The sequence below is a fragment of the Opisthocomus hoazin genome, chromosome 7 (assembly GCF_030867145.1).
Source record: "Opisthocomus hoazin isolate bOpiHoa1 chromosome 7, bOpiHoa1.hap1, whole genome shotgun sequence".
Classification (NCBI taxonomy): Eukaryota; Metazoa; Chordata; class Aves; order Opisthocomiformes; family Opisthocomidae; genus Opisthocomus; species Opisthocomus hoazin.
Genome location: NC_134420.1, coordinates 37,548,164 through 37,566,738, shown reverse-complemented (window position 1 = coordinate 37,566,738; position 18,575 = coordinate 37,548,164).

Genomic DNA, 18,575 nt, shown 5'->3' with positions numbered 1-18,575 from the left:
AGTGGCTTAGTGTGCACACACCGTGCTTCTCACAGTATACTCTATTATTTATAAGTTTATGCCTGGTTGAAAAGAGCAGGGGTTCTCAGTACTATTTCAGCAAGAGTATTATTAGCTGCTAACTGCTGCTTGCTTATTTGGAGTCTTTCTGTGTTAACTTCATGGATTGGTTCATGAAATGTTCTATGTGCTTTTCTTTATATGTATTGTTTAGATTAAATTTATCTGTGTAATAAGAAAAAGTCAGATTATAGTCTGTTGCATTTAATGATAATGAAACAAGGTCTCCTTACTTTCAGTTCTCCATGTCTGTGAACATTGGGAAAGCACCCTTGCTTATAAAAAAATATTGCTCTGAGAAAATACTACTACCTGAACTACCTGATGCTAATGTACCATTTCCAGAAACACACGGGAACAGGGTTTGGGTTTTTCTTAAGTGGTAGGGAAAGACTGCTTTAAATTTGATTTTACTTACAATAATTTTACAAAGAAGTTATGAAAGCATTTCAATTAATATGAGGTATTTCAATAAAATCCCCTTAAAAACCATTATCAGGAACTTCTTCAGTGTCCTTTTTCAAGGACTATGCAGCCGCCAGGCCTGATTTGAGTATAACATACTTGCAAGTCACAGAAAGGTTGAGAATACAGCTACATCCAAGAACACTTAATACATTATGTGACCTCCTTGTACTTGAAGCGATGCTTTTGTGACAGCTCCAACTCAGAGAACTGCAGACCACTCTGAGCAACAAGGTGTATGCCAGTAGTTACAACAAATGGCTGACGAGTACGGAAACCGCCACCTCTGAAGACAGAGGGCTGAAGAGCTCCCCAGCAACTCCACCTCTGAAGCTGCAGTCCCTGACTGCTATTGATCTCAGGGCCTCTGCAGGCCTGTATGCTTTCAGCTCATGGTTTTATTCAAACCTTGTCCACAGACAGTGCTAAAATTAAACATGGTACTCAATTTTTCATCAGAACAAGATGACTTCAGACCCTAGCATTTTGAAAAAAGAGAAAGAGGACAACAAAAAAGCTGTTAAGACTCTCCCTTGGCTTGTTTAGTACCGGTTGCCATGTAAGTGAGCTGGAATCTCCTACTGTAGTGTCAAAATTAAACTGCAATAACACAAAATGCAAATGAAATGTTAAATAATATTTGTCACAATGACTCGGACTTTGTGTCCTCTTCGGATAAGCACTCCTGTGATGCTTGGTGTTTAGAGATTAAGTAGTATTTCTGAAAACGTCACCGACAAACTGACTGGAAGCCAGTTCTAGTCTCCGTTTTCATCAGGTTTGCTATGGACACTCTTGACTTGTTCATCAACTTCACATCGCAACCTTGCAATGAAAGAGCAAGTGTGGTATTCTTATAGATTTATAGCTTCTCCAGCAGACGCACAGTTGTGAACAGTGTGCTTCAAATTTAATTATACTATTAGCATTTTGAAACACAGCTGTTCAGAAAGCCAGCTTGTATAATGTGGAAGAAGTTCAGTGAAATCAGAGGAGCTGTACTCGTTTACACCAATAACTCCAAATTTCATCATCTGGGGAGAATTTTTTCATTTGTTCCCTGCTGTCAGACATAATTTAACATGAGAATTTCTTGATATACATTCAGCTTCATGGACATTCTTTTGTTTTGCAATTTTTTTTCCACTATTGTCAGTGTTCAAATATATTTACATATTCCTCTATCTGTCTCATCACTTTCGAGTCTGAATAGCTTCCACGATAGATGTCCTGCTGATTCATGGTGCCCATGGCCTGAGCTTCTACACAGGGCTAGATTTGCTTTTACTGTAGCTTTTGGCTTTCTCAAAACACTAAACATAGTCCTAATCCGAGACTTATGCAGGGGCCCCATGAGTTCCCAAAGCTAAGGGCTGCTTGGAGGAGAATTCTAGAAGTGAACTTCGTTTAAGAGGTTGAGGAAAACACTCCAGTAACCTATGTCAAGATGGGAGAAAGCACAGAAACATTAGGCATCAGGTTTCCACAAGGTTCAAGGCCATCATTCTACAACTAGCTGCAGCTGGTTCTTACAGTCCTTGCTACTCTGCTCCACATATGAATCACTTCCTTGACAGGATAATGGACATCTAGATTACTTCACCTACTGGCTTTCTGGGTGAAAACTAACCTGTTCAGTTTGTTCAGTTCCCCAAGGCTGTTTTAACCTGCATCAGTTTGATGATGTGGCACTCCACACACACATACAAAGAGCTAAGCAAGCATAGTGCTGAGGTTGGTGGAGAGGTAAACACAGGCTGGGAACAGCTTAGGTTAAGCTGTGCAGCTGAACAGCCACAATTTGTGTCAGAGTCTGGGGAAACATGTGGGAATTACGTTTAGACATATTCAATAACAGATTTCTTCATTGCATTAAAGATTCACTGCGGGGGGGAGGGAATCCCACATATACCCTTAACAGGTAATCCTGGTACAACTAAAATATCAGCAAACAATGATCAAAAAAAAGGAGGGGAAAAAAAAAAAGGCAAATGCCTAAATTTGTGCTCTCCAGAAACAATTTATCATTCTTGAACCATGATTTACACACAGATTTGGGATCCGGGGTGGAAAGTTCATAGGATATACTTAATTCTAGCATGCTTTGTGATCCTGTTCCTTCATCAACAGAATCCATGCCAGACTGAAAGAAACATTCTTGATAAATGTTAATAAGAAACTAACGAGCTCAGTTAACTAGCTTCCTGTCCACACAGCCTTCCCTCCTTTCAAACAGCAATCTTTAAACTAGGGAGATAGTTAGCTCTTGTTTTCTCAAATGCAGAGTGGAATCCTTTATAAAGCAATGTTGAAGACCAAGGTAACTTGGATAGTTCCAAAACCATAATTCACAAAGGAAATAAAAAGTTTGTTCTCTTAAGAGGAAAGTCATGTTTTCCATCAGTGGAATAAAAAATAAGCCAAATGTATCCTTTAGAAAAGTAGTTCCTGAAAAATCCTCGTATAGCACCAGAAGGCATTTAATCCTGCCTTGGATACATTCAATCAGGTCACAGATACATTTGATTTTTAGGGAAAAAACAGAATCATATCTACTACAATTCCAGGAAAAGCATGTCTGATGCTGTTTCCATCACTGATTCAGTGATCTGTATTTAGCTTACAGTTCCCTTCCATTTTTCCATTATGCTACTCATTAAAGATTTAATGTCATTCTAAGTGCAGGAATGCTTACACTGGCAAGCAAGTATAGTTTTACATGCAGCGTAACATTTCAAAAAGGTTATGTATTTGTTAACAGTTCTGGAACATTTATCCTAACCTTTCACTTTTCTTTTATACAGTAGTATTCTTGTCTCTTCTGCATGAAGAAGCTAGTGATTATATACATTTCCATGATACGTAAAGTAGTTCTGAGCTGGGGTTTCTAAAGCTTGAATAAACTGATAGCTGAATCAAGTTTTTGGTGGGTCCACACACAACTTCTCAGCTAAGGCTTCTTCTCCCAACATCACATTTCCATTCCTGTAAAGCTTTCAAGCACGAGATCTGAAGATACATATTAACTCCAAAGCAATATCTGTATGTCTGATGCTTTGCCATTTTCTGTCAATGCAGTTTCTTTTAATATAACCAACTCCTATCTCTAATTTTCTTTCAACCTTGCTTTGTTTCAATTTTTCACTTGCTAAAATTTCCATAAGAAGGCCTAGACCTCAGCAGTTTAAAGATTTTATGCTCATCTGACTCACAGCCTAGTAAGTATGGGAAAAGTACTCCAAATTCACTCCAAATAATTAGCTTTCTATCGAAAACACTGGGGCCTAGCACAAGAAAAGCTTTAGATAAATTGCAGATACAATTTAAATACACTAGGAAACCAAGCTACACCTCTGTAATTCATCCAGAGATGAATTGCAGTGATGTCAAGAAAGCAGTTGATGTTGCTTTCCTTGACTTCAGCAAGGCTTTTGACACTGTCTCCCACAACATCCTCATTGGGAAGGTCAGGAAGTCTGGACTAGACAAGTGGACAGTGAGGCGGACTGAGAACTGGCTGAATGGCAGAGCTCAGAGGGTTGTCATCAGCGGCGCAGAGCCCAGCTGAAGGCCTGTAATTAGCGGGGTTTCCCAAGGGTCAGTACTCAGCCCAGTCTTGTTCAACTTATTGATCAGTGACCTGGATGAAGAGACAGAGCGTACCCTCAGCAAGTTTGCTGATGACACCAAACTGGGAGGAGCGGTGGATACACTGGAAGGCTGTACTGCCATTCAGCGAGACCTGGACAGGCTGGACAGTTGGGCAGAGCGGAACCTGATGAGGTTCAACAAGGGCAAGTGCAGGGTCCTGCACCTGGGCAGGAATAACCCCATGCACCAGTACAGGCTTGGGGTGGACCTGCTGGAGAGCAGCTCTGTGGAGAAGGACCTGGGAGTCCTGGTGGACAACAGGTTAACCATGAGCCAGCAGTGTGCCCTTGTTGCCCAGAAGGCCAATGGGATCCTGGGGTGCATCAAGAAGAGTGTGGCCAGCAGGACGAGGGAGGTTCTCCTTCCCCTCTACACTGCCCTGGTGAGGCCCCATCTAGAGTACTTTGTCCAGTTCTGGGCTCCCCAGTTCAAGAAAGATGAGGAGCTACTCGAGAGAGTCCAGCGGAGGGCTACGAGGCTGATGAGGGGACTGGAACATCTCCCCTACGAGGAGAGGCTGAGGGAGCTGGGCTTGTTCAGCCTGAAGAAGAGAAGGCTGCGAGGGGACCTAATAAATGCTTATAAATATCTGAAGGGTGGGTGTCAGGAGGATGGGGCCAGACTCTTTTCAGTGGTGCCCAGAGATAGGACAAGGGGCAACGGGCACAAACTGAAGCACAGAAAGTTCCATCTGAACATGAGGAAGAACTTTACTTTGAGGGTGACGGAGCACTGGAACAGGCTGCCCAGAGGGGTTGTGGAGTTTCCTTCTCCAGAGATATTGAAAACCCGCCTGGATGTGGTTCTGTGCAGCTTGCTCTAGGTGACCCCTGCTTTTGCAGAGGGGTTGGACTAGATGATCCCCAGAGGTCCTTCAAACCCCTACCATGCTGTGATTCTGTGATCCTGAATTCATCCTGACAAAACACAGGCAAAATACAATGTTGACAGTAAGTTCAGGTGTATTTTATACAACTTGAAAAATATTTAGCCCTTACAATCACTTGAAAAAAATTCTTGTACTGCATTTTTGTTAATTTTTTTTTTTTTTTTTAAAGATACAGTGCAAAGTTTTGGAAAAATCCAACAGTATTTTCATTATAAATATTTTCTCGATTTTTACAAAATAATTCTATTAAATATTTCCTACTCAAAAGCAATTGAGTATTAGATTCTGTAATATTTCCTGAAAGTGAACTTTAATTTATATCTTCGATCAGCCTTTAGATATCACAGGAGCTACATCCAAATTTGGTCTCCAGTTCTTCCCAAGACACATAAGGAACTGAGATACCTATTGTGCCTATCCATATCTACAAAATGACATTAAAAGCCTCAGTACCACATCAGTAACCTTGCAGAATCATGCTTCCAACTTTACAGCCTAGAAAACCTACACATCTAAGGAAGGTATTCTCTGCCGTGCAGCTGCTTCCTGACAACATTTCTTAAAGTCAGCAAAACATATTGCAGTAGATGAGCATTCACACAGAAGTCATGCAAGAAGCAAAGGTTCAAAGCACAAAGTAGTGCTTGCACTCTTCATCTTGACAAATATGGGGGTACATTGAGTCTCACACATATGATGTGTTGAAACCTGATAATCTTTTGTTCTTAAATCCATCGTTTTGCTCAAAGGTTTTATTTTACACTATGTAAGACATACTTTTATTTAGAGACACAGCATAAAACAGTGCCTTGAGTTCAATAAGCAAGTTCTACAAAAATAATTCATGAGCAGTTATAGAAAAGTGTAGCTGTAACTGATGATGTTGTAAAATTAATAACAGTGTTTTTCATGATCATATATTGTAATACGTTGAAGATAATGTTAAATAAAGATAGTCACATAAGCCATTAACAGTAGTCAAAAACTACGGGGAAGAGGACATCTGTCAAATACAAAAGCCAAACTGACAAAAAAATAGTTCTCATTTCTCAGAGTACTATAAGCACAGGACAGTTCTCAAGTAAATGAATGGAAAATAGTCTAAAGATGGAATATAAATAATTTAAAACATTACATGGAGAAGGTGGACAGTGATAAATGTATTGATAAGAACTTGTAAGACTCATTGAAATGAACAGATGTTTTCAGAAGTTTATAAAGTGGTTATTAGAAATGCATGAATGTGTTCTGAAGCCCTTGTGCATGAAGTTAAAGACCTGTTTTCACCTTCATTGTTCATGCTTTCCTTGTTCAGATCAACAATCACATTGAATTGTACAAAAATCTCCATGAGTAAAGTATTTCACACAGTTTCCACTGTTTGCAAGCAGGTAGTTATTAGAATTTCCTCGACCTAGAAAATTGTTAGAAAATTCAACAGGTCCAGCTTTCTATAGAGATCTCTGTAAAAAAAGGGTTTGGATTATTTTTTGCCTTCATCAGTTATTCAAACAAAGCATTTCTCACAGCCATTCATCATATTTATCTGCATTTTTATGACAAATCAGCTTTTAAAGAAAAGGCCAAGAAATCCTTATTTTTTAAATAAAGGACATATTTCTTCAGAAGGTTTAAGTGAAACTGCAGTATTCAGAGATTTATCATTTATGCAATGAATTCTAGATTATTAACGTCCATTCTATTTTTCAAATATTTAACATATTTTCCATATAGACTTGCCCAAATTTTCTGGAAAAAAGTTGATCTCTTTCCTGTTGGATTCAGTAGTACAGGGCATTCCTGTAAAGAAGGAAACTGGACTAAAGCAAAAAAAACATTTAGTTCTCCTTAGTTCAAGAGACAAAGTTGGAAAGGAAAACTTGAGCTGCTCCTTAACTTTCCCAAACCAATTTGCTCGTACTGTCTTTGTACTTTGTAGTAATTTATACTATCTTCATGGAATATCTTTTTCCTTACTCCATTTCACAGTTGGTACAGGTAGGTGGTCATAAGTTTTTCTCTTACTATGACTATTGCATGCTTAGGGTTAGCCCTCTCTGAAGCAGGAGCCAGATGTCTTTAATCAGTTCTTTTTAGCCTTTTCTTACAGCTCCTTTTTTCTCCCCACAGTGTGATACTATGTAGTCTGAAGCTGTAATTTAGGGATTTTGTCAAATCCAGATTAACAGTTGTCTGTAGTATTGCTGAGACCAGAAATGGAACTGGAAAGTCTTAATCAAATTCATAAATACATAATGTGTACATATTTTGCAAGGAATCACAAGACCTCTGTGTAAATTATATTTTTGTCTCCTTTTCATTATTAGTATGTTCCTTTTTCAGTTCTTTGTTCATGCTATTTTCATCTTTTTACTGTGATGATAAATAACAGGTCCTCAGAAAGGAGAACTGAAGACTCACAGGCCTTTACACAAGTCACGGGAACCTACTGCTGCTATAGAGCCAAAGGTCCATTAGTTCCACAAGCAAACTGCATTTTTCAGCACATAGTGACAAGATCCACAGAAAAACTTCACTTTCCTCTGTTTCTTGGGCACAGATTCCTTTTTTCCTCTGCACTATCTGGACCAAATTTCCTGTACTTTACCCTCAGTAGCTGAGGGTGAAAGCACTCCAGACAATCTAGCTGATAGCAACAAGATTTCAACAACATTTCTTTTTCTCAGAAATAGCTTTGGTTTTATGTTGGAGAGCCGCCAGCAACTGCTTCTCCTGCATTTGTCTCCAAAGGGCAACATTCATGCTGTAATGTTGAAGCACAGTTAATCGCAAACACTATTAGACCTCCTAAATAAACATGTTAACACACAGTTTAAAAAAAAAAAGTATGTAGAAAAACCATTTTTCCACAAAACTATGTTTTGCAGGCAGTAGAAAAGCAAGCCTCCATAAGCTACCACACTACTAGCAGGACAAGCCACCACTAACCTGATACTGGACTAGGTCCTGTCCAGTGCCAGTGGAAGCCTATAAAGACTTTCTCTAAGCGGAAGCAGCCTACAGACTATGTTCTTGCCCATGAAGTTTGTCAAGAACGCCAGCTGAAGTGTTGGTACTTAGTATTGTAGACTGCGGTGCTTGAAGACTTGACAGAGAATATCAGCTTAATCATTTCAAGCTGAATTCAGAAGGTCATTTCAGCCACTCAGTTTGAAGTCAACACCTCCCCCATATCTAAAAATTAAATGGAGCACACTGTAAGTAACACTTCCAGGATCTTAAAGGTGGCATTCATGGACAAAGACACATTGAACTTTTGGGGATCCCAAGTCAAAAGCCTTTCCCTACCTACTGCATTGTGCAATGCTTCTTTAAAATACATTAGTTCAAGGCGTAACACATGGAGATGGTTTGGAAGGGAGTATCCATACCACTACTTATTCTATGTTGATAGCTGCTTGGAATATTTCAAACTGATCTAAGAAAGGATTTTTGCAATTTTTGTTCAAAGTACAGAACGTGCTGGGTAGATCATCAAGTTCTGGTGTGTCACTCACCCTCCACACAACCCTTAGCCAAAAATGGGGAATGGCTTATAAAGGCATGAGGTTTCTGAATGACAGCATTACTGAAATATGCATATCCTTTTTTAGATCACAGAAGAACTTCGCTAAAATATAGTATATTAGATCAAGTCAAGCAAGGTCATGGCAGCAAAGTACTCATTTAATATGAAAAAACAACTTATTCCTGGCCTAGTCTCTTATGAAACCTGAGCCTGTAAGATTTTGTATGTATACTTTTATATGAATATACTGTACCTCTTTTGCTCTTAATTTTTTTCAGTTTCTAGACACTTCGCCTTTTTTTCAAAGGCAAAAAGTTTACTGTTACAGTAAATTTAAGCCTTCTAACAACAGCTTAGCAAGCTCACTTACTCACTAGACAAAGCTCTTGCAGCATGAAGGACAATTTATAGGGACAAAGATTCACCCAGCATTATGCAAGGGCAGCCACGGGAGTAGCAACAAAACTCCTCAGTTTATGACTCTGGAATTAATCGTGTGTATTGTCCAGATTTCTGGTAAGCTCCACATGATATCACGTAGTGCTGCCAAAATCATGAAAAGTCAAAGTAGATGGAAGAGGTACTGTTAACTTATGAACTCCGGCTACGAACACACAGTTGTTCTGAGAATGGGACATTCACAAAGACAACCAAATCCCAAACAACTGGAGTATCACAGCCGGCACATGGTGGGTTTTTCCCCCAGCCCAGATTTTCACAGTATTTCTGTTATTGGAGTATCACAGTTCTTTCTAGTGTAGAAGTGTTGACTTTGGCAAAATGAGATAAAGCTGAGCAAACGCAGTAAAACAGAAACGAGTTGGACCTGGATGTAGACGCGACATGATGAAAGGTGAAAAAAAGGGAGCATGGGGAAATGTGAGGTAGTGACATAGAGTCAAGCCTTTGGGTTCCAAAGGAAGCTGACTCCAAGCTTTAGAGGAATCTTCCCTAGAGCGCAAGTGCACTTGATGATCCAGGGCTGACTGCCTGCCTTCTACTTCAAGCAGGATCAGAAAGCTGGTCCAGGTTCCACAGTTAGGCTTTATTATACATCATCACGTGCATGATCCACATGAAGAGACTCATGACAGGATTGTTTACAGTCTGACAAAGGTGAGAGATTATTCAATTCCCACAAAGGTTTTCCCATTTCTGCTGGTCATTTAAGAAAGCAAGACATGCACAACATCAGTAAGATGCCCTTACTGTTACAAAGTTATAAGCAAAGGACAGATCGCTTGCGTGGATCCTGCAGACTGAGAGAAAGGAGAAGTGAAATCCTTATGGAGTGCTGTAAACCTGTTTCTGGCAATGGGAGAAAAAAGTATAAGTCAATATAAACACGGAACTTCTAAAGCATAGTCTCATTTTCCATTCCCCTTATGGTAACACCTTTTGGGCTTCCCAATACTGGAAAGACATTGATAAAAAGCAGCAAGCTCAGCACAGAGCCACCAAGATGGTTGGGAGCTGGAGCACTTTCCTGGTGAAAAGAGGCTGAGGGAATTGGGCTTGTTCAGCCTGCATAAGAGATGGCTTTGGGCGGGATCAAACAGCAGCCTGCCAGTACCTGGAGGGGGGAGCCAGGTATCAAGAAGACAGAACCTCTCTCTTCAGAGTGGTACAGGTAGCGAGGACAAGAGACAAGAAGCATCATTTGAAACAAGAGAGGTCCAGACTGGATATAAGGAAGACGACCTTCACAGTGAGTACATTCAGGCAGTGTAGCAGGTTGTCCAGAGGTGGTTGTCGTCTCCAGCCTCAGATGTTTTCAAGAATGGAGAAGTCCCTGAGCTACTTTATTACTGACCTTACAGTTGACCCTGCTTTAAACAAGAGATTGAACTAGAGACTTCCCAAGATCCTTTCCAATCTGAATTTTCCTACACATCCTTACAATATAAGGCTGCATTATTACACATTTTCAGTTTACTGTGTGCGATTAAACATTGAACATCTATACACAACACAGCTACCCATATTGTAGAAGCAAATTCTAAGGCAATTATTTTTATAAAAGTATCTAAGAATAAGTATTTTCACATTATTGTAATATTCTATATTACTGTTACATTTTTATATCTAATACCTCCCCAAATAATTATATTTTACAAGGGCTATCTTTTCTGAAATCTTTCTAAATCTACATAGTAGCTACCTCTTATATTGCTACTCAGTCTAGATTCAAATGTTCCCTCTACTAGTCCTCCAAAAGACTGAAACTTCCTTCCATGAGAAAAGATGAAACAGTGTCCATTCTGTTCTGGTGTTTGTTTGTCTGGGGTTTTTTCCCCAGCATTTTCTGTTTCTTCCAAGCTATGCCTCCAGGTTTCTTACTGCCCCATGCTTTGCCTATCAAAATGCTGTTGAGCACATGGATGGAACTTGGGCTGCAAAAATGTGAAATTGAGTGAAACTTCCCCTTTGACCTATGACAGCAGCTCTTTTTGGACACTAACATAGGAAAAGTGGAACAAATTAGGCAAGCAGAACAGGAGACTTTTTCCCTCTCCCATTAGCTTCCCTTCAAATCAGAACTTCCCTTCCTAGATCTCTCCTGAATAAATACATTAATTAATAAGATATTTACCCTCAGCAACAAATAAATAGCAAATGGTAGCAAAAAGAGAGAATGGTCAAACCTTCAGCTTTAGATGGGGGATTCAAAACTCCCTCAAGACAAGAGAAAGGGCAAATGATCATCCAGCCCACAGTCACCTGACTCCCACACTGGACTGCAACTTCTTTCAGTGCATTTTCTCCCATCCACCCACACAGAAAACAGTTTTGGTTCGACCCTCTGTAGAGGGCTTGATATGAAAAAGACATAAAATTTACTCACAATCCAGGTCCAGACTCCAATCTCACTGTCAAAAAAAGGATAAAAAAGGGGGGGCAGGGGGGGAATAAAGTAGTTGCTGGTTGAGGTTCATGTCTCTAGAAATAAGCAGGACATAGACAGATTAAATTCCTTTTGCCTAGTGGGATGCATACAAGAAACCACAGGTTTAAAGACAATAATTTTATAAGAAGGTTGATTGGCCAGCTTCTAGAAGGGAATTATAAAAAAAAGCTCTAGATTTTCCTTCTTTATTTCTGATCACCTGTCAGGGCTTCTTTTCCCTGAAATTCCTCAAAACAGAGAAAGTGGCCAGAAGCCACAAAACAGATCAAGCAGCTAGATGCTATGCATGCAGTATGGCTGTTAATTTTGCAAGGAACAGACAAGAGAGAAGTCTTCTCAACTCCATTACTGTAATCATTTCCATTTAATGTTAAGGGCATAACGTGACCTTGAATACAAAGGCAAAGTTATCAGCCTAAATGAAGGAGAAACACCAGCAGCTCAGTCAGGATGTACTGATCTACATTTCCAGAAAATTAGGCCAATGGTATCCTGTTCTGTGGTTGCTATAGGGTTTGCTAAAATCATAGCCACCTTACTGAAGCTGAAAAACGTTTGATCCTGCAAACACTGTCATAACAGGACCACTCGGACTGGAATTGAGAACCGCTGGGATTTAAAATATGGTCTGAAGTGAATCAGTTAACATTTGTGCCACAAACAAATTGTAGAATAGGAACAAAAATAGCAAACTACCTGATACAGATTGTTGTAAAGTGATCTCAGATCTGTAACACCAAAGAAAGCCAAAACAGACTACTGAAATGCTTGGCTTTATATCCACTGGAGCTGGCTGCTGTGGTTACTTAGTAATGCTGCAGTTCCTCTTAGATTGAATATTTGAGGAACATTCTTTGCAGCACTCGGCCACTCCAAAAACTCACATCATACTACAAAGTACTGGGTAAACAGAAGCCATGGATCACTTATTTCATGAACGCTCTGACATCTGATTAGATGCAATACAAACTGCATCCACATTCAGGTGTTTACTTTCACCTCTTCTTTAGTATGAAGATTTGTAAGCAATGTCCTTGCTTTTTTCGTTGGTAAGTTACAGTATAGACACATAGTTGGAGGAGATTGTCCCATCGTGTGAGCTGGCATAGAATCACTGAAGGCAATGAAATAATGACAACTTTCATTCTCTGGCTATGTGGCCATCTTGAGTCACAAGCACAAATCTTAAGCTATTTAAATTGGACAACATTTTCAGACTGCAATCATCTTCATTTGACAGCACTAGTACTCTGTCTACAAGAGTCTCTGTACCTTCTGCACAAGTACTACTCAAAGTTTATATTCATTTATGTTAACAATTTTGGCAAAGTGCTTGTTTTTACTGAATAGTAAGATGATTAAATTTGAAAGACACCTATTCTGAGATGTTTAATCCCTTTCAAGGAGGAATGAATACAATTCCATAATTAAAAGAAACCCCATTAAATAATCTGTCAAACACCACTTTAATGGACTTTTGTCAAAAAACTCAGATCTTCATTGCCATCAGGGAGATCTCATATTTACCCAAAAAGAGGAAAAAAACTGATGACAACATGAGAACAGAAAGACTTAAACGTGATGCAGTAGGCTTGTTCTTGTTACCTGAGAAACTAAAATTTTAGAAAACAATAGAAAAGATCACATAAATTGTGACAACGATTGCCTTGAATACTTCAGCTATGTTTTGTGATGGTACTGAAGGTATACAAAATGAGAATTAATTTTAAAAAACCCCAAAACCAAAAAAAAAAACCCAAATCTAATCTAGACGAGAAGGAGAACATGCAGGGATGCGACGAGGAAGGCCAAAGCCCACCTGGAATTGAATCTGGCAAGGGATGTCAAAAACAACAAGAAGGGCTTCTTCAACTACATCAGCAGCAAAAGGAAGGCTAGGGACAACGTGGGGCCGCTGCTGAATGAGGCGGGTGTCCTGGTTACGGAGGATGCGGAGAAGGCAGAGCTACTGAATGTCTTCTTTGCTTCAGTCTTCAGTGGTAAGACTGGCCCTCAGGAATCCCAGGCCCCGGAGGTAAGAGAAGAAGCCTACAAAGAGGACGACTTTCCCTTGGTCGAGGAGGACTGTGTGAGGGATCGCTTAAGTGATCTGGATGTCCACAAATCCATGGGCCCCGATGGAATGCACCCACGAGTGCTGAGGGAGCTGGCGGATGTCATTGCTGAGCCACTCTCCATCATCTTTGAGAGGTCCTGGAGGACAGGAGAGGTGCCCGAGGACTGGAGAAAGGCCAATGTCACTCCAATCTTCAAAAAGGGCAAGAAGGAGCACCCAGGGAACTACAGGCCAGTCAGCCTCACCTCCATCCTGGGAAAGGTGATGGAGCAGCTTATCCTGGAGGTCATCATGAAGCAAGTGGAAGAAAAGAAGGTTATCAGGAATAGTCAGCATGGATTCACCAAGCGGAAATCATGCCTGACCAATCTGATAGCTTTCTACAATGACATGACTGGCTGGGTAGACGAAGGGAGAGCTGTGGATGTTGTCTACCTTGACTTCAGCAAGGCTTTTGACACAGTCTCCCATGATATCCTCCTAGGGAAGCTGAGGAAGTGCGGGCTGGATGAGTGGTCGGTGAAGTGGATAGAGAACTGGCTGAATGGCAGAACTCAGAGGGTTGTCATCAGCGGCGCTGAGTCTAGTTGGAGGCTGGTGACAAGTGGTGTCCCCCAGGGGTCAGTACTGGGCCCAGTCTTGTTTAACTTCTTCATCAGCGACCTGGATGAAGAGTTAGAATGTACCCTCCGCAAGTCTGCTGACGACCCCAAACTGGGAGGTGTGGTAGATACACCAGAAGGCTGTGCTGCCATTCAGCGTGACCTGGACAGGCTGGACAGTTGGGCAGAGAGGAACCTGATGAGGTTCAACAAAGCCAAATGCAGGATCCTGCATCTGGGGAGGAACAACCCCATGCACCAGTACAGGCTTGGGGTGGACCTGCTGGAGAACAGCTCTGCGGAGAGGGACCTGGGTGTCCTGGTGGACAACAGGTTAACCATGAGCCAGCAGTGTGCCCTGGCTGCCAAGAAAGCCAATGGCATCCTGGGGTGCATCAAGAAGAGCGTGGCCAGCAGGACGAGGGAGGTTCTCCTTCCCCTCTACACTGCCCTGGTGAGGCCTCATCTGGAGTACTGTGTCCAGTTCTGGGCTCCCCACTTCAAGAAAGATGAGGAGCTGCTGGAGAGAGTCCAGCGGAGGACTACAAGGATGATGAGGGGACTGGAACATCTCCCCTACGAGGAGAGGTTGAGGGAACTGGGCTTCTTCAGCCTGAAGAAGAGAAGGCTGCGAGGGGACCTAATAAATGCTTACAAATATCTGAAGGGTGGGTGTCAGGAGGATGGGGCCAAGCTCTTTTCAGTGGTGCCCAGTGACAGGACAAGGGGCAATGGGCACAAACTGAGGCACAGGAAGTTCCGTCTGAACATGAGGAAGAACTTCTTCCCTCTGAGGGTGACGGAGCACTGGAACAGGCTGCCCAGGGAGGTTGTGGAGTCTCCTTCTCTGGAGATATTCAAGACCCGCCTGGACAAGGTCCTGTGCAGCTTGTTGTAGGTGACCCTGCTTCGGCAGGAGGGTTGGACTAGATGACCTACAGAGGTCCCTTCCAACCCCTACTATTCTGTGATTCTGTGAGAGGCGCTCCTTCCACAGATTTACAGTGGTATTTGCTCTTCATAGGATCTGTATGATGTGACAGTGTTCAGAGGGATCCAGTTCTGAAACACCTTGACTAATGTATCATTTCAATATCTTCTGAAGGAAAACCCAATGCAATGGGAAAACTGAAAGATATGGAAAGGAATTAAAGATTTGTGTTTTCCCAAATGTTATTCATTTAGGAAGGAGTTTTATAAAAGATTTATTCTTAATTGCTGTGGAGCGTGGAAACAACGCAAGAGGAGCTGAAAGGCTAGGAATACAACAAAGTAGTAAGACTAGTAGAGTTGAAATAAATTAATATTAGCAAACGGACTGAAAGGTTATCGGGCAGAGCGGGGAAGGGGAGGGAATTTGAGGATGCCATGGAAAAACAAAATCTGGTGGCCAGAATTGAAGGTGACCTTGAGGATGTTTAAGGGGCACTCCCAGCTACAGGATGCAGCACAACAGAAAGCACGAAGAGCACTGTACTGGAAAAGAGTTTGTTGCATAAGCTGACTTATTTCCCAGTATACTATAACTAAGCCACACAATAAGTGACAGATGCACACACCGCATTTCTGGCTGCTATCGTACTGCACTAGCAACACATTCAATTTTGCCCAGATACACATCTGGCATATGCCAGATAGTTGATTTTGTTTTCCAAAACAGGAAGATAATGAAATCTCCTCCTGACTACTATTAGACATTTGCTACCATGGAATTTGGAAAGCCAGACACTCTTAGGTAAGTCCAAATCTTCTCTTAAATCTGCATTTAGGTCTTCAAATTGACAGAAGGTTAAAGGAAAACAGTAATAGGCCTCAGTTTTCTTTTTCCCATAATTCTCAAGGTCACACAGGAAAGGAACATCAGTATAAGAGTGTGAATACCCATACTGCTGGTTAAATTAAATTTTGCACCAAATACCCTGTCTTTACTTTTACACAACTGTCAAGAATGCAAACAAACACTAAATCAGAGACCAACCTGCCAGCTGACAGCAGGTTACTCAAGATTATAATTTAATTTAAAGAGATATATTGACATTTCTCCTAAATACAAAAAGCAGTACAACACAAAAGATACCACCTTTCCGCTTTCCTCAGATACCTGAATCTTCCTTCTTCCAGTTTTATGCTTTTCAAACACCAACTTCATAAAATTCATGGGCTTATAGAAAAACAGACTACAGTGCTTTCCCACCAGTAGATCATTTTATCAGCTTCTCAAGGCCCCTTAGACAGAAGGCAATATCTATACTGGATATCAGTGTGGTTTTAGTAACAATCCTGGCAAAATCAAGACTTCTCCCTCACACTGCATAATGAGAAACACTTCAGCTAAACACAGCCTGGGCCTGTTGCCACCAAAGCAAATATGACTTTCATTACTCTTTTCAAAAGACCACACTCTTTCGCAAGAATAGTATTCGCATCACCTTTAGTCAAAGCTCTTAACACGCAAGAACTACACTTACAGAAAAAGAAAGGAGTGAAGAAGGAGAATTAAGATCAAAGTTCCAGAATCTTTTTTTAGATTAAAACCTTTCCCCTAAAGACTCTCCAAACAATCCGTTTCACCAAATTATTTGTAAAGGCATATGAGAGAACATCCGACAATCTCATTTGATGAGAGCATGTGTAAGACATCTTTAAGATGTTTGGTCTGCTCATCCTGCATTGTCATTCTTTCTAGACTCTCTTGGCCTTCTCGGTATCTCTGTCTGACAAAGCTCTGCGCCACACCAGCTGCGTGCCAGACTCTTCCAGCCACACCGAACCACAAACAGGGAAGAACTGCAAGTTCTCCACTGCGTGTGCTAGGGCACTGTTCCTCTGATGACCTTCTTTAATGAGCTGCTCCCGGAATTTTTTTCTTCTTTAAACAAGGCAATGGAATCCTAATGTCACTCACACAACTGGATTAAAGAACATTTCACTTCTGGGAAATAGCTATTTTACTCTTTGGTTGAGCAAGAAGAAAGGAGGAGTTGGATACCAGAAAGAGCTTGACCTGTTTATTACAGAAGACCGAGTGGCTTTAGCCATCCCCCACCTGGTTAGAAAGGCTAATTTCCCATGTGATAAAAAAAGAATTTCCAGTATACTACAATTCCTGTAAGAATTTTGGCATTTGTCTACACTTTCAGATGTGTTTTCAGTAAATCTTACTGACAGAAAATTAATCAACAGACTAAAACTGAGCATGTTCCAGTGCAAAGGCAAGAATACCCATTCAAAGGCAGGAGTCACCTTGGATGTCACCACAACCATCTGTCATGATGTCAACCCAAGCAAGACTGGTATAGTTAGTGGAGGGAGAAGTTACCAGTAACCAAGCTGTGTGCTTTAAGTCAGCATGTGAGGTACTTCAGATAAGGGAACTGAACACAGCATCTGTTACAGCATAAAGTAGAAGACATATAGTTGGCTGCAGACCAAGTCAGCCATTTTTAATACCCATATTACCCCACACAGTCTTTCTGGAGCACAAAAAACAAACTAGTAACTTCAAAAAGTCTCGCAAATGCTTTTCGTACCCATGAAGATGGTGATCGTGGAGGCCTGTGTATGCTTCTAACAGTTGATCTTGCTAAAATAAAAAAGGTAACTGCAGCCTTTGCTCTTAATATGACTGAGCACTAAGCCATCCTGGACCAAGGAGGCAGTGGAAGGAAAGGAATGACTGAGAAAATCAGTGATAAATGGACTCTTGATGAATAAAAAGTAGTAAAGTTTCCCAAAACTAACTTAACCCACGTTTGTACAACATGGTCATTCACAGGTGAAGTCCAGGTCCTACAAACAATAATTGGGACATTTCCTTTCCACAGCTGCAACCTTCAGTTACAAGGAGTTCATCAATGACTATTCATGCATCAGGAATCCAAAATATACATCTATATATAACATGGATAAGTCACTGTATGATGCATTCAACACAGATGAGTCAACATATTCAACAGCTTAAACCATATACGGGGAAAGTACTTCCTATTCATTAATGACTAACATTAATCAGTCCTAACAAGCAGAACCAAGGGAAAAAAGTGTTTGTGACAATTCACTGCCTTGTCTTTTTATTTATTTATTAAACAAAGTTTTCTTGAGTTCATGCTGTCTGCACAACATTATTTTAGCCTCGGGTACAGGATTTCACCAAGTCATGTTATCATACCTATCACTTAAAAAGAATTTCCTACTACAAAAAAAATTGCAAGCAAAAAGATGATTTATCACAGCATTTTACTACTACTAAGTCGTATTTTAATACACTGCTATGAACCTTTTCCAGCAGCTCCACATGAGCAACACTATGCAAACAAAGTAGATTCTATTCATCATGCTACTCTTCTGAAATACAGAAATCATACGAACTGCACATTAGAGAACAAAAAGATAAA